Below are 17269 nucleotides of genomic sequence, written 5' to 3'. Positions count from 1 at the left end.
TCATTAAACTATGGGCCCAGAAAAACCCTCTTTCCTTACACAGCCTTTACTGCTTTTGATTCTCATGGTGGTGTTCTGCCGACATGTCTGGCTGAGTGTAGAGGTCCATTCAGATAGATGTCTTTCTGCATCATCGAGGCTTTGCAGTATCAAAGTTTGAAAACAATACAGGTGCTATCTGGAGTAACCCATACCCTTCTGCCTCAGTATACGAGGCTTGTCTCGGGTTGCTATCATGATCCATCCCCCTGTGCTGTGCTTCTCCCACTCTAAATCCTGCCTATCTATCTGGCACTGCTAGAAACAGCACCTAAAAGACATGCCCATATGTTCATCTGTGAGATGCACATCATGCCTCTCAGTCCACCACTATCTGCTCTACATCCAGATAGTCCTAAAGCAAGGCTCTTATCAGTGTGCTTGTTTGAAAGAATGTGAAACCAACAAAATCTTAAAATTCAAATACTGAAACTATTTCCTGATCAAAAATCTATGTTAGAGATGCCAAAATGTTACTAGGAATGTAACTCAGTGCTCCTATTCTGCATTTAAAACTCACATTGTCCTCAGTTTTCACCATTAAAGAGGCCAGTCCTAATTATAAGAATCCAACTGACATTTACAGAAAGATTTCTATCAATGACTATGCTTTTTGAATCAGACCTGTTAACTTAGGATTCACATGGGCTACAACTTTTTTTCTGTTAAATCTTTTCCATCACTGGTGTAGTTTTGTTTTTATTTTTCTGAACAAAACCAAAATCTCTGTATATTTTGTTTCATTATAATTGAGAAGAAAACAAATGGAAATAATGGCTTTGAATAATTTTCTAGGAAAATACATATGCTGACTGACCATTTACTTATGTATGCTATATACATAAATATGTCTCTTAGCAATAGAAGCAATAAGACTTTAACCAAAATAGACAGCACCTCTTTCTTTTTGTTCTTGGTTTATTGCTTCAGTATTTTTTTTTTTTTATAACGTTGAGGTGAATAACTGAAAACTCATTTCACAAACATTTAATTTGTACCATAAGATGGTGGTAGATGTGTACTCATTTCAGCCTCAGACTATACTCTTCTCTGATTGTAAATATCTCAGCAATGTGGGATAAGGATAACACAGCAGACAAAAATCTCCTCTTCCAGATACCTCAAGAAAGATAGTAGTTGTTTTACTTTAATGTTGTAAATCACCTTTATACTAAATCATGTTACTCTCATCCCAACAATAAATTATACTGTGTGAAAACAAATAAAGTCCAAATGATTGCAAAGATGTATTATCTGGAGGAAAAGTAAACCCAATAGGTGAAATCTAAGAATGAAGTTAAAAATTCAAGGTCTGTTTTTTTGTCAAACTATTAAGCATTCCTTTAAAAATGATATTTCTGTGTGCTCTTTATTGGGGAATGGGTTTGAAAACAGCATGTACTGCTTTTGGCAACCTACTATAAATATGAACATACATATTCTTATTTATGTATTTCAAACAATATCTCAAGAGAAAGCATTTGTCGTATACAGGGTCCAAACCAAGAATACATCAATGTTTAGTATCTTCAAAACCAAAATTTATACCTAAAGGCTGCAATTGTCTCTTACCTATATGATAATTTGAACTTCTGAACTAACCAGATCAAAACTTACAGGTGATTGAAACCAGACTAACACTCTGCAGTATTAGCAAAATGCCACTACAGACACAGACCTTATGGGTTTTTTAATATTTTAGAGACTCCTCTACTTCTTACTTGAAGTGAAAAGTAGTTTTCCAGATGTTTGACATGTAACCGTCAAAATATCTGTCCAAATCATCTATTTAATTTGAATCAGTATTTAGTCACATAAAATATAAACCCAGGTATCTGAGCAAAAGATACGGCAAGTGGTTTTCATGCCAGTATCTAGCATTAACTTGCTATTGTGTGTTAAGTATAATCAAATAAACCTAATAACTGGTACCAAACTAGACCGAGTTGCAACACTAAGCTACGGAGTTTGAGAAACAAGTTATTTCCACCTCCTTTGGCAGAACCCATCTGCTGCTCCTACACCCAAGGGAATCTACAACTTACCCAGAAATCAGGCTGAATTTGGGGTAGATCACTCCTTCCTACAGAAAAAAATGCAGAAAGACACCAGATAGAGGGGGAAGAAAATCCTTTCCACTAGTTGGTTCAGCGAGGGGTGGGAGCAGAAGGCTGTCCCGGGACGGAAGCACAGCCCAGGTGCCCCGGTGGGAGCGGGAGCGGGCAGCTCGATCTGCCTGCTGGCCCTACATGATGCCTGCCCACCCTTTGGAGCAACTCTGCCTGGGCTCTGGGCACCCTGCAGTGGACCCTGCACTTCAGAGAGTTGCAGCTGGAAGAAATACTGGATCAGAAGATGACCAAGCTCTCCTTCTGTAGAGAAATGGACACGTCTCCTAATTCTTCCCCTCAGCTCTGCATTCTGGTTTTATAAAAGCATTGGGGGGGTGGTGGTGGGGATTTTTCTCTTCCAATATTTGAAACACACTCTCGCATTCAATCACTCATTTTATGTGCCACTTGTGATCATTCTGATACATTTATGCCCCACATGAAATATATTACCGATATATAGAGCAATGAAAAAAACAAATACATGTTTGAGATCATCCTATTAGTGATGCTGGTGGCCAGACTCGGTGTTGCTATGTACTACACAACATGAACATTTTCTTTTTTTTTTCAAGTGAGAACCTGGAACTGTCTTACCATGTCTTAAAGGTCACTGTTCCTAGACTAATCATATACACAGATGAGTAGAGATAAACATTTGTAATCATAAACGCAAGACAGTTTGAAGGAAAAAAAAAGTCCTAGTAATTCTTCTCCCACTATAGCACAAGCTGGTGGGTTGGAGCAGACTTCAGTAGTGGCAGATGATATATTAAATACATCAATTTACACATGACACAGCTCCTCTTTTTATTTCACCAATGGCCCAGTGAATCTTGCTGAAACATTCAAGATAAAGTTAGTGAAGCCTGTAATAAGATTCTGGTAGCAGAAGCCATATATGCAAAATTCACAGCAGATTATGTTATGAATATTATCAGCCTCAATGGAAAACACTTTCTTGTCTTCATTAGTTAAACCGTATGCTATTACCACCAGTATCTAAAAACCAGACTATAGGTATAGCATAAATATGCTGCTTGTCAATGCAGAGGGTTATTATATTCTTATCAGTTAAATGTGTATCTGATTAATGCCTTTTCTTAATACAAAAGTATATATATCGTACTTCTAAAGAGCTAACCATAAAAGCATTTTTACTTAACTTACCAGTTGTTGAAGCTGGAAGGAGTCTTGCCCTAAACTCTCTACCTGCTCTCATGTTGGTAATCTCTGTCTCTCTCTCCCCCCCCCCCCCCCTCTCTCTCCCTCCCCCTGTGCAGAGATTGCAGTAAACTTAGAAAACTAGCAGGGACAGTGTTTCAAATGACTTAAGAAAGAGAACAGGAACAATCATTTTGTTCTCTTTTTTTCAGATGAGTACAGTACCTTCAGAAAGAAGGAAGGAAGGGAGGGGAGAGGAAGTCAACAACCCTTTGCTTTCCTGCAAAAAAATAAGGAAACAGCAGATAACAATCTCGTTTTCTCTCAAACAAAATGTTTGGAAAAATAAATATATCCAAAGCAAAAGGAATTCCTCAAGTATTATATCTGCATTATTGGCTTCATAAAACCTATTTTACAGCTTGCTATGTGTAACTACATGAAATGAATTTCCGAAGCAGTGGGTAGGAATAAGACACTCATGTCTTATGCAGAACAATTAGCCATAAGCTTGCACAGATATTGTAGGCTTTTACTCTAGAGAAGGAGTGATCATAGATGTATACACATAACTTGTTTCCATGGTGATATAGGTATAAAATTTCCTAAAACCCCTTTTTACTGCGATGACAAAAAAATAGCACATTCGGTATTTATAGAATGCTGTGAAATAAAAAGGGGGATCAAAGGGGTCGCAAAAATGGTGATGATCCTAACTTGATATTGGAGTTGCAGTAATAAGTAATTTATCTCAAAGAATTGCATTATAAAAGACATCCTGATTTATACAAACAAAACCAGTATGCTATGTTCTAAGACATATTTTGTACTTTATTTTGTTTCTTTTCCCATTAAACGTATTTTGACAACCAGATACTGGCCAGCTGGCTGGAGTTATACTTGGGATAAGTTTAGTCCATTGTGCTTCATTGTGTTTTTGTTTGCTTGTGTGTTTTCCCCTAACTTTATCTATAATCTGAAGTCCACTTAGAGTGATTAGATGCTCCCCTTTTTTTTCCCCCACTATTTTTTTTTTTTTCATTCTAACATTCTTGCCAGTAAACACCTTCACACTGTCACTGGGTCTGCATTTTCATTTGACCTTGTAATGTGGTACCGAGGGTGGGGCTGATCATCAGCGAGCAATTCAGGGTTGAGTTCTGTGAAAGACACAAAAAAACCCTCATTTTAAATGTCCCTGTCCTATAAACTGTCCATCCAGACTTTGATCCAGGAGCAATAGCTAGATGAATGCTGCTGAAATCAACTGAGTTATTGGTGCAAATCCAGTGTTAATGGGAGGATGAGTTGGAAGCTACACCATAAAAATTATTATTTCTTTTACTGTACAATGAGAATTGATACGCTGTAAACCAACATAGGACATAGCTCTTTGGCACCTGTGTACCTTCATGGAGTTCCTGGTACTATTTCCAGAAGACTTCTAGCAGCGATTTGGCTGGAGAGGCTTTTATTTTAATATTCAGAAACTGAAAGTTCTGATAATGGACATCAGTATATGACAGACCAATGCAGGTGCTATGAGTGATCTCCGGCCTTACAACATCACCAGTGTTCCCTGGAGTGGGCGAAAGCGGAACAGAAGGGTGAATTTTAAAAGCAAAGGAATGCAATGCACTTAGGGTATATACTGCAAATTAAATCCTTGATACACCCTTGAGGCTGGAGGACCTAATCAAACAGATCTCTAGTGCATGCTAAACACAAGGGAAATAAAGAGGCCTGGGAAGCCAACAAATGAATGTTCCGTGGGGTCAGTCGAACAGCTAAAAAAATTTATTTTGTTTTGAAATTGTTTTTCAAGATCTTAAAGATGGTAGCAGCTTCCAGGCTGTTTAAGTTTGTGTTATTTATTTATTTGTCAGGCATGCCAAGCTAATGAGACCCTGAAGACTGCCATTACATATCATTTTGTTTCTCTCCACTGGGAACACACTGCAGTAGTTAGCTGAAAACCTATACTGGCCAAGTTAGGATAATTCTTATATAAGTCACTGAGGTTGTGTAATAGTCTGTGTAGTCCTTTATGAAAGACTTAGTTGTCACACATGTCCCCTACTTCAAGTAGCAGGTTTCCCTTTCTTGAAGATTGCAAAGCTAAGAAGCTGGGCACAAACATCCATGTGACATCTTCAACAGGTTATAAGACTTTGCTATTCTGATTGAAGGACACTATGAGAGCCCCTTACTTCAGCAAGGAGAGCAGGAGATGTAAGGTCTTTGCTAATCCTACCTCAGGTCCCATTTTCAGCAGCTGTTCCACCATCCAAGTTTTCAGGACTGATTTAGTTGCCACATCCAAGGCCCGGTAGAATAATCTTGCTTCCCAGCATGCAGCCACTGTAATGTTTGTCTTGCTCTTACTTCTGCCAATTTCTTCCAACTGTTGCCAGAAAATCACAGCCAAAGGAGGAAGAGACACTGAAACTGTGATTTTCATGCCAGAAAAATACCTTGCAATATTGCTGCCTGTGCAGTCACTGACTGTGGAGAAAGAAAAGCTTAGCCAAAATCATTGATACCTAGAGTTATGCAAACCAAGTCACAACAGATGACACTATTTATGAAATCTACCCAGGTTTTAAGGGACAAATTAAGCTGTATTTCAGAACATATTTCCGAAGAAGTGTTAGCTGCCTTCTTTTTTTGACCTTTTCTCACTGTGCTGTTACCAAAATGAAGCCACTGATACAAATTCAGAAAGGTGCAGTGCCATCCTCAATGCAAATAAGTGAACAACTTCAAGTGTAAGTGCTTCCTGGGTCCAGTACATAGTCTCTTGTGAGGAGTGGCCAGGAAAAAAACATTCTTGTGGTCATGGTCAGGGTAAGTACCGAGCACAAGGAAGTTTCCTCTTGTACTAGCCTGTGTGATTAGACTAGATCTTCAACCAGACTGACATTTATGTTAAGGCCTTGATTTTTTTTTCTTTTTCTTTTTTTTTTTTTTTTTAACTCCAGTAGGGAATAAATTGTGTTTCAGAGGCTCTTTTCAGTGACAGCAGGGATGTTTTCCTATATGTTCAAAATAAGAATGAAATAAAACATTTCAGTATGGTAAAAATAATTTGAGCCCTATCCAGCATAGATATAAGAGAATCCAGCATAGATAGAACACAGAGATAACTGCAGCAGCAATAACATGTCACTTCATCCTGAGAAAATGAGACCAGGGGCATTTACTGTTTTGTTTGATTGCTTTAGGACAATAAACATATACATTTGAACTCTCTGTAAAAAAAACAAGATTAATATCTTCCTTCCTGTCTACAGTATACCTGTGGCATTTTAACTGAGTAAAAATAATACCCTTCTCACTTAGAGACAAAAAAACTGAAGGACACCTAATTGTTTTCCGTAAGTCACTCTCTGCTGTGCTTTCCTGGTTTCTTGTCTGCATTGCATGTTTACTGTAGACTGTTCAGGAATGAGCTGGCAGAATGCTAATGGGACCAGAGACAAGTGGAACTGAGTCTAAAGGGCTTCTCTTCTGTGCTGCATCATGTGGAGAACGTGGCTCTAGTTACCAATATTTGGCTATATATGTGATTTGTTGTATTGCTACGCATTAAGCCTGTATACACTGTTACTCAATAATATATCTCCAGGGCTACTTTTTTTTTTTTTTTTTTTTAATTATTGTAGTCATACTATATGTATTTAATTTAGTTTCTCAGATTGGAAAATATTAGACTATTAGAAAATATTCCAGATGCTTTACACTACTACCCATCTTTCATATTTTTTACTTTTGAGGTAAATAATATCTAATCACCACTTGAATGAATATTTGCAGACTATAAACTTTGGACCAACCACATCTGTCAATTGTTTTGGGGAGAGAAATTGGGGATTTGTACTAAAGAGAGGAGCTTTCCTGACAATAAACACCTTAGTATAATTTAAAGTGGCCTTTATAACTCATCCTGGGCCAAACTCATTTCTGGTAAATGACATTGGCTGCAGTGATTTAAAGACAGGCTTTTCCTGTACCCTGTGTGTAATCATCACAACTACCTTTATTAAAACAATACCATCAAAAGCTATTTTAAAATAAGATGGTATGATTAAGAGGACGTGTTTTCATCTTTTAACATACCTAAAGTTATGTGAGCAGGATTGTATTCAGGTCAGAGGTGGACAAGAACTTGGCTTTGGTCAGTATGTTTGAATCTGGTGTCACCTTTGAAGTGTTAACATGTGGAAAGTAAAGTACCCCACCAAGTTTTTAGTGGTTTCTCAAAGCTGGCCATTTGGCAGTAGTAAAGCCTTCAGTTTTGCCTCTTAGACTGGGAAGTTCATTCAACATTTGTTCTGATCTTTCTTGGTGATCTTACTTGATCAAGAGTGTTCATGTACTCTAATGTTCACTAAATGTACTGTAACATCTGAAATTATTTAACATGTTTACAGGCTTAGGCTGGGCATCTAAGGTTGAAAAATATCTGACTCTCTAGAAAATATAAGGAAAATATATGTTTACATATTCTTCCCCATCCAATGATGTTTCTTAAGTTGTTAGGTCTGATAACATGACAATACTTCTTCTGGAAGCCTGACAGTATATTTCAAGATAATTTTGAAATGGATCTGAATTTATCAAATTTTTGTAATCAATCTGCAATTGCACTCATTTTCATATTAATTATTTTAGTCACTTAGCTAATGTAGTCTCTGTCTTGTATGAAATAAATAGTTGTAATGATTTTTGAGATATGATTTTGTCCTTTAGCTTATGATATTTTCCCAAAGTATTCAGTGCTTGTGCTACAGTTGAAGTGCTGTGGGCACTTAAAAAAAGGCCCTTTCTGGTAGCAAAACACAAATAGTGAAAACCCAACAATTCTGCTACCAAGCAGTGCACCTCTGATTTATAACTGTTAGACTGGAGAGCCAAGAAAGCTCTTGGGAAATCAGTATTCCACACCTGTGTGAATGATGATAAATTGTGTCTCTAAGGCTTTTTGAAACTCTCTGTGCTTTAGAGAAAGAAAGGAAGAATCCTTATACTTGTGTTTAGATTGGAGTTTGAGGGTCTGATTCTTTAGCTGGGGTTTGGGTTTGGATTTTTTGTGTTTCAGAGTTTGTTTTTCACCTTGACACTTAGGAAATACTAGACAGAGCAAACACTGTACTCCTGCAGTCCTCATTCATTTGATGCTCCTACAGACCGATGTAAGACTTCTCATTAACTGGAGATACTTGTGTTACGTCCCACACGTATTAAAGGCTGCAGCCAGTAGTCAGACAATGTAAACTAATTGACTGTGTGTGACAGCGCATATGGATTGACACATGAGCTCACAGGAGTTCAAAGCAGTTATCAATAAATAAAAAGTGAGTGTTAAGACATCTAGCCAAGAATAAGTATGGAAAAAGAAAAGTTGAGCTCTTAGGTCTGTTAGATTTCCTCTGTTCTTCAAAAAGTTTAAATGGGTTTTGGTTTTGGTCCTTGTTTTTTTTCATTTTAACAAAACACTTTTGCTGAGACTGCTATTGTTTTGTAGTCAAGCATTTGGTTATAACTTAAAGCACAGGAAAAAACCCCATTTACAGGAAAAACCTCAGACTACACTAGAAGACTTGCCACTGGGATTTCTTCAGCTGTGCATTTCCCTTTTGCTCATCAGGGCTGCTCGCTTCAGGTCCTACACAAAAAACATACCAATACAACACTACTGATGGCCTTTCTGTGTATACATAATACTAGAATATCCCTTCTAAGAAGTTATTGCTCAGTAAATAGTGTTGGATAGCTCCAGAATATTTCTGAAGAAGCTGTCTGTGTGTGCGTGTGTAGTGACTAATAAATAACAGTGTGATTTGGTAGGGCAGTTTTATTTATTTTTTAAAGTCTGTTGAGATTTTTGACTGGCAACACTTGGTCCTAGGCAACAGTCATTAAAAAGGAGGATGGAAAAACAACATGGGGCAGAACTGAAGACTGCAGTTACAGAACAGTTACTATCTCTGGGCTCTTAGGCTTGTATGTTTATGTGCTGAATTTGCTGCAGTTTTGTTCATCTCCCGTCAACCACAGACTCAAAAAGCTAGACGTTTTCTCTTGCTGCTTGAGGTAGAGCACTGTTAATGGACTGCAGCTAGAAGCACTGTTGTGACAGATGCACTCAACCCCTTAACCAAACTAGTGGTAGTTTGGTACAGACTCCGAAGGAGGTAAAGGCCTAAGCATTTAACAGGCCAAGAACTCCTCTGTTTTCAATCTGTTCTCTGAAAACCCACAAAGAAGCAGAGTGACACAGTGAGCATTGATCCATATGAGCTTGGAACACCGATCATGCGATTAATATATGAATAGCAGATGGCTTTTCCAATATTCATTTATCAAGGAACAAAGAAAGTTATGGGTACAAGGAGTCTCAGGCATACCTTTCCCATCGCATGAAATTTGACTATGAGCCAACCACTTTATTTCATAAATCTGACAGTTTAAGTGAGCCATCTTTGAGCTTTCACTGCTAGGCAGCATGGCTGTACAGCTGTGATCTCCCCTTGAGCTGGGATACCTCTCTAGGTTGCTCCTTGAGGCAGAGATGCCTTTTACCAACAACAGATCTTTGGTAAGCGACCAATACCATGCATAAACTTGTAGTATAGTAACTTTTATTTGTGACTTAGTAGCTTTGATTTTTGTCTTGGTAACTTTAATTTGTGCTTTGGTGACCTTGCTTTTGCCTTGGTAACTTTGATTTGTGAATTGGTAACATTGATTTGTGCCTCTGTAGTTTTGAATCATTGTTAAAATTATTGTGCCATACAGTAATAGAGGAAACATCAAACTCTGTTAAGTCACACTTTTACAACATCATATTAAAACCACTTTTGCACTTTGACAGTGGTTCTTTAAGTGATCTAAATCACCCATTTGCACCAATGATTACAGTGATTGTCTACATACTGTTTTCTGCCTTTCGCTGTCTCTATCCAACAAGAAATCCTTCATAAAAGTTGCTGTAAGGCCTGATTACTTTACATTGTTCCAAGTCTCTTAACTTCATTGGACTGGTTCTTCCTTTCTCACTAATGTATATCACAACTGGTCCCTTTTCACGGGGATAGATTAGACCACTAAAACAACGGTACTGTTGCTGTATGGTTTCCTCCTCACTGGACTGTCCCTCTGAGAGACTTTCTCAGTCTAAAATGCTATCAGACCTAGACAATAATGTCTGATCATAATTCCCTTTCTTGTGGTTGGTGGGTTTTTTTGGTAAGACTGAAGTCTCAGATCAAGAGAAAATCAAATTCTTTGGCTGCAGAAGTTCTCTAGCCTTCACCCTCAGCTGCACAGGCTGCTCCCCAGGCCCTGGCACACTCTGCCTCTATTGTTTTTCTGTTCAGGAGTGAGACCAACAACACAGCCGTAAAGTGAACACAGACGCGTGCCCTGGACAGAAATTTCAGCAAGCTCCAGTAAGTGCCAGTTTGTGGAAATCTACCTAGAAGCTGAACAGTCAATCTACATTCTGCATTGTCATTTCTGGTTTGTCATAAGATGTCTGACAATGAATAGGTTAATAAGCTGGGAAAAGAGAAAAGAAACCCACATGAGCTCCTGAATCATCCCTTAGCATGGGGATGCCAGACAAGCCTACTGTTCCCTTCTCAGACATGCTGTTTGACTTTCTTCTACATGTCTGAAACCACCTACGTTGCAAAGGTTGTTAGCTTGCACAGTGAGACAACCTACATTCACCAGGCAGTGAGCATGAGAAAGGGAGGAGAGGTTGTATGTTCTCTGCTTGGCAGCCACACCATCCACAGAGGCTGTATCTGCACAGTACATGCCCAGGTGACTCCAAATGAGATGGTTAACAAATAGCAATAACTTAAGGAGCAGGGGTTTTCTCTGTGTTATTTTTTTCCCTGATAACTTTAGCACCACAGTTCAGTCTGTGGGAGTGAATCAGCACTCTCAAGACAATACTGGAAATAGCTGTCTACAGGATGCAACTGGTAGTAACATAATTCTTGTGCTCAACTGCAATATTGTTTTTGTTAATTTTCCACATGTAAAGTTATTATGTAGATTAAGATTTTTATAATGCATAGCAAGATTGATGCCTGCCTGCCGTATATAACTGTGAAGACAATCTTAATCTCTTACATCAGCATGAATCCTATGAAGTCCACCAAAATATTTCAGATTTCCTGAGGTTTTTGGATTTACTGTGCTGCCAGAGCATCACAAAACCCATCACCAGCGATTTCTCTTGTAATTGTTTTTTTCCACATTACAAGAAAATAATGTTATGGATATTAGAAACCTATTTTATACAGCAGAAATAACATAACAATAAATCTAGATTTTATTTGGTCCCTGAATTAATTGTTTTCCAATTGTTAGATCACTTATGAAATTGTTCCTGTTTATTATTTTTGTCTTTAAGTCTAAGATGAACAAAAGTTTAAACTTAGCCTGCTAAAACATAAAGTGTTAAACTTTCAGTTGTTTTATGGGTTTCATCTCCTAAATCATGTATATTCCCAACCAAAAGCCTGAGTTTTGATTTTGTGTGCAAAAGGAACATATATGCAGGCTTATGATACATCTCTGCTTGGCCAGTCTGGATGTCTTCTTTTCATGGTGATTGATCTCACTGGAAAGTTCTGTGCTACAGTTCGTGTGTGTACTACGAACTACTCAGATCAATACATCTGTTTTTTCCAGCTGCTAGGCTAGGCAGATAGTATGTTGAAAAAGCTAGCTGAATTTACTGAAATGGCTAATTTTCATGCAAAGTCCACTTTCAAGATGAAACCAAATCAGAAACTGAATGTCTGATTCTGGTTATGTCTTGATTTTTTTCACTCTAAGTAAACAGAACAATTCCGGAGTCACGGTGGAAAAAAAACCTGGAGCCTTAAATGTCCCACATGTGGGAGAGAGATGGTCCCAGAAAGGGAGTGAGAGATTTCTGCTAAGAACTGGATTAAAAAGCAAGATTATTTAGGGTTGATCTGATACTGGTTCAGAACCTAGGAAACAGATTCTCCATGGGTGAAAATTGTCATGTAGTAACTTAGAATAGCAGGGAATATACCCTAAATCTGAGTGAAGGAGAACAAGATCAAATTTCAGACTCCAGAATACCATTTGAGTATCTGCAGGATCAGTATAGCTAAAGAAAATTATCAGAATTTACTCTTCAAACCAGAGACAAATCAAGATATTCTGCAAGGGTGAAGGGAAGCTAAGAACAGTCAAGTTTTTGCAGGGGAAAAAGGGACTGTCCTTGTAAGACCACATGTTTTGGATATCTTTCCACAGGATGGCATTTTCAAGAATGTACATGGAATGTGATTCAACACAGGATTAAAAAATAGACTCAAAGAAGGTGATCTATCTTTTTTTTTTTTTTTTACTCAGCAGATAGAATTACTGACGAGCTCTGTGCCATGCTGAGCAGGGTGGGTGGGAGATGAAGGGTTGTAGTCTGACAGAGAGCGGCCCACACCACACTGATTCCTTGCATCCACATTGTGCAATGTCTGCACCATTCCTTTAACATGCATGGCCGGGGTGGAAAGTAGCACCTGCTCAGGCATAACAGGAATGCCACCATGTCTCTGTGCAAATGAAGATCCCTGCTCCCTAGCAAGGGACAGTCAGACATTTTCACCGTAAACTCAGTTAACAATTTTTGCATTGGCAGATCTAGAATTTGATTCTTGAACTTCAGTCGTACTTTTTCAAGTCCATACATTTATAATTATTTCCCATGTTTGCTCAGTGCTTGCCTTCATTCAGTTCAGAAAAATAGGATTAATCAGATAAACTATTCTTATAAATCAGGTGTAGTATCATTTACTGGTGTTTAAAAAATCCAAAGTAAAAATTATCTTTCAGTAACACATTCATCTGAAAGATATTTCAATAATTTTTAGGTTTTGTAAACCTTTATTTTATTGGGTTTGGGAGCAGTAAAATTTGGACTTGAACTTATTGGTTACTTGTAACATTTTCTTTGTGACCAGCAAAGAGCACACTCCTTAAACTTCTACTTCTTCAATGCACTAGTAGAAAAACAACTCATAGACTATGAAGACGTTTTCATTTTCATTTCATTCACCCATGGCTGCCTGTAACATAGATTCCCTTTTCATCTTCTTTGCCAACAGATTTCACTAAAACAGATAGATGGAGAGATCAACCACACAAAGATCCTCTGTGTGTTAGCACTAATAATCTGCTCCTGTAATTCACTAAGCAAACAGTCCTCAGTCTCTGACGTGTCTCATCATTTTCACAGGCTTCATAAAACGTTATGTCACTAAAGGATAAGATTTAAAGCACTTTGCAACTGCAAGACAGATCACATCCTATTAGAGAACAAAGCAGGAGCTAAACAGTTCATAATAATATCACCTATTCTTGAAAAATAGTAAAAAGGCTGCTTTGCTAGGCTTCTTACTGTGCTCTGTGTGCCTTTGTTATAACTGTCCTAGCTTTATGGGACCCTGCGGCATTCCCCTGGAAGACAGAGGAAGCTCAAGCATGGTTGTTCATGGTGAAGGGATCTGTCCAGGAGAGCACAGCAGAGAACATGTGGGTGTAAACGCTCAGCAGTGTTCGCTGACGGGCACACCTCCTCACCCCCAGTCCCTCCCCATGCAGAGCACAGGCTTGTCCATCCGGAGAAGTCATGATGAGGGTGTTTTTCTTCATGCACCAGCTAGCAGCTCCTGGCACTTGAGCTCAGGAAAGTGGAGCTGTGGCTTGTGCAATTGTGTGCTCTTGATATTTTGAGCCACTTTGGGCTTGTAACAGTGAGAGACAATGCAGAAGAGGGGAGCCTGGATACCTGAGCTCCTGACAGAGTTAATGGAGAGGGAAACAGGTCTGTTCAGAAGACTAGTCAGAACACATATGTTACATGTCTAATATCAGACACTGTGAATATTTATTTCAATGTGTTTTGGATAAAATTGCAGATAAGTAGGTTACAGAAAATAGTCCTAGTGCTTAGAGCATCAAAAATTTGACTTGCAGTTTGCTTAAATAATACTTCAGCTATGATTTACCAAAGGAAAGTTTTCTCAGCTTTACAGCAAATCACAGCAAAACATGACACTAGTTCCCTAACATTGCCCAGTTCTTGCAAGGTGCTGAATTTCCCAGTTCTCATTGAAAAGAGGAAGTGAGGATACTCAGCCAGATCCTTGGTAAGGGCCTCTGCTACTCCCAAGCAGGGAAACAGTTACTTGAAGACTCAACTGCTGTAGTACCCCAAAGGTGAGCCACTTTCTTCATCTGCACAGCAAATGTGTATGCAAGTGTTCTGCATAAGCTGTGGTTCCCAAGCTAAGTCCTTCACACCAGCTTTTAAGAGGCATCCAGCTTGTGATTTGAAATGTTAAATTCAACATGAAAGCATGCAGATGATGTTTATGTGATTACCTATTGGAACACAAAAGTTTATGTGATTATCCATTGGAATTCAAAAACATATTAAGTAGAGGTGATCTGTATAAGACTGCTGTGTTAGTTCTTCCAGCCACTGATCTGCTTCTGAAGAGTTGCTCTATCTGCCTTGCTTTAATACAATAGGTGTTTCTTTTGTCCCAAAGTTACATATTTGATAAAAATAATCCTCTATGGCTATTGGATAGAAACTCTGTAGCTTAATATTTATCCTCCTCTTATAGTCCATCTGATTTTAAGAATAGATTATGCTCAAATAAACATAATTGCTCATTCAGAATAATTTTCTATATAGCATGAAAGAGGGAAAAATCCTCCTGTCAAAAGTCTGGTTCTGAGGCCGGAAAGTAATGAAACACAGAACTTCTGACAGTCTATAAAACTTACCCTTTCTCATGATGACTCTTTACAGAGTTAATGGGCACCTTTTATGATTTGAAATGGATCATAATGATAGGCTGTCACAAATTGTTAATAACCTACCAGCATGAAAGTGCTACCCACAGAGCTTTGTGAACCCGGTTTGTTCCAGCTACTCACCTCAGCCTTTACACACTTCCTTTTTCACGTTGCACCCAAGGAAGAAAAAAATATTGCTATTACTATACCTGTTTTGCACTCAAAATTTCTGTAAGGCCTCAAAGAAACCAGATTTGTTCTTTCTATTTCCCTGCCTGCTTTGCTTTACTCCAGACAAGGCCCTTTCCAACACACAGGCAGAGCAGGGAGCAGGCTTTCCACTTGCAATCCACAGAAGTGCCCCAGCTCATCCGCAGGGACAGTGAGCTGGACCTGTGCTCTCCTAACTCACCCTGAAATCAGGGTCAGCATCGTGTTACTGCCCATCCCCAGATCAAATCCACCCTGCTGAGATGAGCCAGGGGAGGTAATTAACCAATGTTCCTTGGCATGCCCAGGTGCTGGAAACAAAGCCACAAATCCAGCCATGCACAGAGTAGGAAAAGCCATCCTTGCTTGGGCTCTCAATTGTGTGGTGCTTCTCTGTCCCAAGCAGGAAAAACCATGAAAGCAGCATCATTTTTTTTGTTATCCCTGTTAACAGACCTAAGTCTCAATAGTTGGTATTTGGTGTGCTTTTTAAAGCCAAACCGTTTCTTAAGACAAGCTGATCTCTTCCCAGATATCTTAAAGAATACAAGAATATTTTAAATGTAGATTATTTCATTTGAATTAGAGCATTTTTCAGAATTAATTTTTATTTCTGTAGGCTTTTGAGTGCTAAAAGTCAGTTTAGTCCCTTTGGGTCTCAGGTGAAACTATTCTGATTTTTCTGAAATCAAACCAGAGATAAACTTGACATATGCAAGGAAAAGCATGAGTTTATTAAGAGCAAACTTTGTGAACAGTTATTCATTTTAACAAAAAAATGTGTCTACTGCTAATTTTCTATATGGATAGAGCTTTTTGTTTCCCTGCAGAATATTTAAGGGTTGAAGTATCTAACCAGTTATTCCACTCAGTGTTGAGTCTCAGTGTTTAAGATAGATGTAACCAAAGCAGCCACTGTCTACAAGCAATGTTGTACAGCCATTTTTGAGAAGGGATATTAAAACCAGCACAGTCAATTTGAAACTAAAGGAGAACTAAATGTCAGCACAAGAGAGATAAATCAGAACTTAACCAGGACAACATGGACCTAATCTTTTATTATCGCCCAAAGTGCTGATGAGTTTTAGTCAAATCTATGAATCCAGGGTTTCTTATCACCATGCCTAATCACAAATCCCTGCTTTGAGGGATAATCTGTTACTACTAAGTTACAAGCAATAAAGCTTTGGAGTAACTTGTTAAACACTTAAGAGTTGTTGTTGTGGTCAGGGAGTTTCACAAGAAGCTCTACAAAACAGTTGGGATACTTAAGTGTGACAATACATTTTCAAAGAAAGATTAACAGATACGTATGTGGCACTGTATCTTTAGTACAAAATAGCAGTAAGCATTCTTAAAAAAGATTTAGGTCAGTGAACATCCACTACACCTTCTACTTCTCTTGAATTGCCTATTTGTTTTCATTTCTGATTCATATTTTCTACAGCATCTGAGTTCAAACTAACTGTATATATTAATATGTTCATCACTTCAAAATTGGAAGAATTTAGAGAATTTTGGAAGAATCTTTAGAGATTCATTTGGTACTGGTTCTGCATTTACCTCACAGGGCAGGAGTAAATTCAGGTTCCCTTTACCTTCTTCAGTTTACATGTACATGAAAAAACAGCTGCAATCTGGCTCTAGTTGTGGGAAAGAATTATTTACATGAGTGTTTAATTAGGAATAATGAAATGAAATTAACAGAAGGAAATTTTAGGATGAATGTCAGGAAAACCTCCTTGACAGCAAGACATTTCAAATTGTGAAACAGTCCCCTAAAGGAAATGGTGGAAACTCCAGTACTTAGGACTTTTAAAGGTGACTGGACAACACAGTGGAAACTATAACGTAGGGAACAAGCAAGCCATGCAGACAGA

General features: G+C 38.3%; 1 protein-coding gene across 2 annotated transcripts in view; it reads right to left on the bottom strand.

Moving 5' to 3' along the window:
* ZNF366 (zinc finger protein 366) overlaps nucleotides 1–3453 on the bottom strand; it is a 38045-nt gene extending 34592 nt beyond the window's left edge. Inside the window, exon 1 of one of the 2 annotated variants that reach the window (XM_033008700.2) lies at nucleotides 3321–3453. The gene's annotated coding sequence lies outside the window, so the exon portion shown is untranslated. Of the gene's footprint in view, nucleotides 1–2084; nucleotides 2167–3320 lie in introns of those variants that run through there. The other variant, XM_033008701.2, reaches the window with a different exon arrangement.
* Between the last annotated feature and the right edge of the window lie 13816 nt (nucleotides 3454–17269).

The sequence above is a fragment of the Tyto alba genome, unplaced genomic scaffold (genome assembly GCF_018691265.1).
Source record: "Tyto alba isolate M040663 unplaced genomic scaffold, T.alba_DEE_v4.0 Super-Scaffold_42, whole genome shotgun sequence".
Taxonomy (NCBI): Eukaryota; Metazoa; Chordata; class Aves; order Strigiformes; family Tytonidae; genus Tyto; species Tyto alba.
The sequence above is the reverse complement of the archived record's forward strand: the minus strand, read 5'-3'. Positions and strand labels throughout refer to the sequence as shown.